Source organism: Ixodes scapularis, unplaced genomic scaffold (assembly GCF_016920785.2).
Source record: "Ixodes scapularis isolate PalLabHiFi unplaced genomic scaffold, ASM1692078v2 PGA_scaffold12__126_contigs__length_90152505, whole genome shotgun sequence".
Lineage (NCBI taxonomy): Eukaryota > Metazoa > Arthropoda > Arachnida > Ixodida > Ixodidae > Ixodes > Ixodes scapularis.
In genome coordinates, this window is record NW_024609838.1 from 52,406,068 (window position 1) to 52,412,067 (window position 6,000).

Sequence of the window (6,000 nt, forward strand, 5' to 3'; positions counted from 1 at the left end):
TTGGTGTCATACCAGAACTGTACGAGCAGCAGGTATGTTCCTCGTGCGTTTTTCCAATATGCTTGGCGCGCTTTTGTTACTCGTCTCTCCGGGAGACAAAAACGAACGGTGCGGAACGAGTCATGACCCTGTGGGGTGCCCGTTGTGGCAGAACATGCAGAGTTTGTAGCATCGATATGTTAATGGCAGGCTGGAGGTATGCGGACTTGAGATCGTTGATTCTCTATTGGAAAAACGTACAAGAAACAAACCTGCTGCTTGTACAGTTCTGGTATGACACCACGTTAATTTCTTGTTATTATGGATGCAGCTAGTTTGGCGTTCTGCATAACTGAAGATACCGGCACCGCTATGGCACCAGGTCTGTCTATACTGGCAGCCAGTTTGCTTGCCGATATGATTCTGTGTGGCTGGTATGATTTTGCGTCCGATGTCCGTAGGCGACCGACATTTTTCCAACAAAAACGCTTATACCACAGGACCACCGGTATAACCAAATCATACATGCAGAAGTACGACCGCCATCTTCCAACAAAAACGTCCGTTGTTTACCACCGGTATCGTTACATACACCATACATGTCGAGAAAGAACATAAGCCGCGTTTACATGAATGCGATTTAGGGCCGGTTGCACCAACGCCGCTTAGCGCAAAGCGGAGCTTAGCCGGGAACCTAAGCTTAGTTTCGGTTTCGTTCGCTTGCACCAAACTCGCTTATCGCTAAACCTAGCACTCAACTACGTTTAACTTGAGCGCTCAACATTGGGCGCTTTGCTTTTGGTTGTTTCTTAATCCTGGATTAAAAACATGGCGGCTAGTTTGTCGCGGTCGACGCGGTGGACGAAGTTGGTTGTGCAAAGTGTTTTAGGCTACATCAGCGTGAAAGTCTCAACAAAATGACCTTCGATTGTGACAAGGATGCAAAATATTGTCGCGTGAAGTGTTTATCGACCCCTGTTTTCAAGTTGGCTCTCCACTCTCACGGTGCGTAAGCCCTAACCGAGATACGTACAAAGCTGTGGGTCTGTGGGGCTCACGGGGCTCACGTCTGTCTTCCTGTTGGTTCTTCTGTCAACGAGCTTATTCGTATGTACTTACTAATTTTCGCATAACCGTAACGTATTGTTATTTACCACCATGTTTATTTACACTTGGAGCGTGTACCCTTCAATTCGATCAGCGCGTTGAATAGTGGCAGTACATGATCTCGGCGGTCAGCTGATTGTCGACACCTCTGCCGCTCGCATTAGATTGCGGCGCTTTTAAGTAATAAAACAACGAAAATTTAATTTCTTTCGTTTTCTGAGTTTTGAGACAATCTTCAGTGAATTTTCCTTATCTCGCGAGTAGAATCTTGGCTTCAGAAAACTGTATCGTTCCATAACCGTAACTTTTTTGGTGATCGCGATGTTTTAGGAATATTTTGCTTTATATCTTTCATTCGTGGCGACGACAAATCGTAACGACTACTATGCTAGATTCGTTCATTGCTGTATCGCGGCAGGCTGAGGCAGGCGATGCGAAGAGACGACTGTTCGTATCGGCACGATGTGATGTACTAGTGGGAGTTTTTTTTTTCTGAACTCGACAGTGTGAAACTGAAGTCTGTTTGAGGCTGCAGCGGATGTTCAACGACGGTACAGTGCAGTACTGTCACCTTGCGGATAGCAACGAGTACCGTCGATGCAAGGTCTCGGGACCTGACCTTTCGACGACTTCTATTCGACGATTTATTGGGATTTTCCCAGCTGCCGTGGCCAGTTCGTCACTGTTTTGAACTTCAACGGTCTGAGGCTTGACTTGATTTTAGTAGTAATCTTACCTGCCTACTTATATCGATGATGTTTTGTCTTCAGCGATGTAGCGCGTAGAGTCCCCGATGGCTCCTTCACCTCAAAATGTGAGCACGAGAACTACTACCGCTGTCAAAATATCCTGTTATCAACTGATATTAAACACACAATCACAGATGTAAAGAGCATTCCTGTTAGAGCTCAGCTCTTAGGGTCCCGTTTCCGGCTTGAACGGCGTCGGCGTCGCCGTCGGCGTCGCCGTCGGCGTCGGCGTAACCGCGCGGTGCATCATGGGAAATGTCCCATAATGCACCGCGCGAGCCCCCCACCGGGGTCACGTGACCGTGGGGGGGGGTACGCGACCCCCCCCCCCCGAGGTCACGTGACCCCCCGAGGTCACGTGACCCCCCGAAGTCACGTGACTCCCCTGAAGTCACGTGACCCCCTCCTCGAGGTCACGTGACTCCCCTGAGGTCACGTGACCCCCTCCTCGAGGTCACGTGACCCCCGCCGATGTTGCGTGACCCCCGATGACGTTATCGACACTGATGACGTCACCGGCATCCACATCGTCATCATCACTGATGACGTCACCGGCATCCACATCGTCATCGTCATCATCACTGATGACATCACCGGCATCAACATCGTCATCGTCATCATCACCGATGATGACGTCATCAGTGATGATGACGATGACGATGTTGATGCCGGTGATGTCATCAGTGATGATGACGATGACGATGTGGATGCCGGTGACGTCATCAGTGATGATGACGATGTGGATGCCGGTGACGTCATCAGTGATGATGACGTCATCAATGATGATGACGTCATCAGTGACGATGACGATGTGGATGCCGGTGACGTCATCAGTGATGATGACGTCATCAGTGATGATGACGATGACGATGCGGATGCCGGTGACATCACCAGTGATGATGACGATGACGATGTGGATGCCGGTGACGTCATCATTATTGATGACGTCATCAGTGACTTCACTTATGTCGTCACCGGCATCCGCATCGTCATCGTCATCATCACTGATGACGTCGTCAGCGACGTCACTGATGACGACACCGACATTCGCATCGTCATCGTCATCATCACTGGTGAAGTCATCAGTGACGTCACTAATGACGTCATCGGTACCCGCATCGTCATCGTCACTGATGACATTATCAGTGACGTCAGTGATGACATCATCGGCATTGGGGGTCACGTGACCCCCAAGGTCACGTGGCCCCCCAAGGTCACGTGACCCCCCCCCTGGTTAGTCTAACCCCCCAGCGCCCTTCCCTCCTCCTCCTCAAGAGCTGCGCTCTAATTCGGCGTTACAGGGAGTTGTAAGCGGCTTTCACTTTTTATTTGAAGCTTTGACTTCTGTTATTGAAAAATAAACGGAAAAATGATTGAATTTGGAGACCTTTAATTTGTTACTCACCGAAGAAATGCAGCGAAAAGCAGACGCCGACTACGACTACTACGGCAGTTTTTTTTGTTATTTTTAATATTTTTGTTTACATCACGTGATTCCTCTCCGCCAATCGTATTCGTCCCTCTGAGCGTTCCCTAGTTCGCTCTGTTTGTCCCTAGATTCCCTACGCAAATCCAGTTTTTAGCTAGTGGCGCGTCTGTAAAGCCGGCTTCACGTTGGTGCAACCGGAATTTAAACCCGTGCTTACCTGAGCTCGGTTTAGGGCGCTAAGCGGCTTGGGAAAGTGCCGCTTTGGGCTAAGGTAAGCGGCGTTGGTGCAACCGGTCCTTAGTCGCATTGAATCCCGTTGCCGCATTCAATATGAGGTCATGTAAACGGCATAATGCGCAAAGCGCATCGCATTAACGTCGCTAGACGAAGGTGGATCGAGATGGCGAGTGCGCATTCATTCAGCCCATGTAAACGGAGATCGCATCGCATTTTGTAACGGGGAAGGCGCTCGCTGCGGGAGCAAGTGAACAGCTGAGAACATGGCGGCGGCCAACCTCGTCGGCGGCGCGGAGAGCGGTCCCGCAATTTTTTTCCCGAGAACAAACGCAAGCTTTTATTGCAAGAGGAATATAGCGGAGATGGTCGGTGTGGGCGGCCCCGTCCAAACCTTTGCGAAGTACGACTTGCGCGTCCGAAGGTGTCACAAAGACTTCGGTACAAGCACGAACGACACCGAGAGCCCCGAGCACTGTAGAGCACCGCATGGTAGCGCAGAACGAGCACCTCCTACCTCGGTGTTGTTCCTGGCTGCGCAAGAGTCTCTCCGACTCGGGGTCCGGTCGCGATCGGCGAGTTCCGGCGCCGCGAAACGCGGAGGCTTCCCAAAAGCGTGCGCACACACGTCGCCTCTCGTTCAGATTGAACCGGCGGCCCGGCCTGCAGTCCTAAACGCCTTGGTCTTGACGCTTCTTCCGTCTCGCAACTTCTTCTACCGCACCGAAGACAGCGGGCACGATCTTTACGGTCACTGAATGCGTCGAAAGGCCTCCACGTGCGAAGAACCGGAAAACGTGGTGCGGCTGGTGCCGGAAAGGAACTGCATAACTTCGAGCTTTGAGTCAACGTGCACTGCAACAAACCGATCGTGACACCAAGCCGCGGATACCGCATCGTTGGTCGACAGCGGCAAACGGCCCGTTCCTCGTATCGTGGGCCGTGACTCGTACTCGGCCAACTCGGCGTCTTTTCGTGGCCCCTCGCGTCGTCGCAACCAGCAGCGAACCCACCAGCCCGCAGACGTAGCCGGCGCCGGAGAAAAGCGAAACCGAAACGTAAAGCTTCCGCCCAGTGGCTTCCGCTGTCGCGCCTCTTCTAACTTCCCGGTTTCCACGCTTCCGGTCGTCGCGGAGATGGCAACGTAGCGGTTTTGGCGGTTTTGGCGTCGCTGGCTCGTTCTGCGTTTTCCGGGACAGATGCTTTACGGTCCGTTTCTACTGCGTCTCTGGCTCTCAACTCGAGAGCAGCTCTCATAGTTCAACCAGGCGTGGTCAGCCTGGGCCAGGCCGGCTCGACTCGTACGATCGCCGGACCGCAGGCGACGTCCAAGTTCGGCCGCTAGGCCTAGGATCCGAAGGCGTCTGTCTCCGTGAAGCGGTTAACGAATCTCGTCCCGTTTTCGTTCTACTTTTAAATTACATTAGGTGTGCTACAGTGTAAGCATGCGTGCCAAGTGTTCGTAACAATTTTCAATTAGAATAATTGTGCTTCATTGCGGTTTGTCATTTACCGAAAATGTAAATCGAGCAATGAACGAGGAGCCATCCTTGAAAACGATGTATGTACGATGTTAACTTCTACCTGGGCGGCTTTAAAAAAAGTCAATACTGGTTACGGTTGAATGCGAGGCTGGTCCCAATGCAATGGTAAGCACTTACAGCGGCTTTCTGAACGGCATGTAAGCAATATAGCAATCAACGAGACGAGCAACGGCGTGAAGCTACGAGTGCCGGCGCCGAGCGACGAAGATTTCTCACTCTCGCTGCTTGCGCGGCTCGGTTCTTGGGCTTCTAGAAAACGTCGCTCATCGCCTTGGTCGCTCGCACAAATCGTTTTCATAATGTGTGTCTCGTCGCTCGGCTGACTACCGTGTTTATTCGAATATAAGTCAACCTGTTTTTTTCGGAAATCGTGACCAAAAAATTTCGACCTACATTCGTGACCAAATTTTGCGACCCTACCGGAGGCATGGAGCTATCGAGTCACCGAGCCGGCGTTGCCGTAGAGCCGCTCCGCTTCTTGTTCCAAAAAGGTTTGGTGCACGAAGACAACCGAAATGAGCCACCCGCGGTGGCCGATGCCACTATCGCGGGCATATCTCGGGCGTCTGGTTTCGCCATCGCGCCTCTAGCCAGTAGCCTTCCCCTTGCTGGGCAACGGGAACGGAGAGGAACGCGATGCGCCATGCACTTTGTCCTCCATCATCGCAAACGCGCACAAAAAAAAAAGCATTTTACTTGTTTTTGTTTTTTGAGGCGGCTCGGCCAACGCTCGGCTCGCGTGTTGCTCATGGCGGCACGGCGGCTTTGCTTGCGTCTTTGTAGTTTGTCTTTCGTCGCTTCGCACCTTCTTTCGTTTCTCCTTGTCATTTTACAACGGTGTCAGTGAAGTATTGTTGTGCATTTGCGAGAATGTCCACCAAGCTGACGAAGCTTCGGACGACGATGACATGTCCAGAAGTTCTGACGGTGATTAAGTTTTGGCATCGCCCCGTGATTT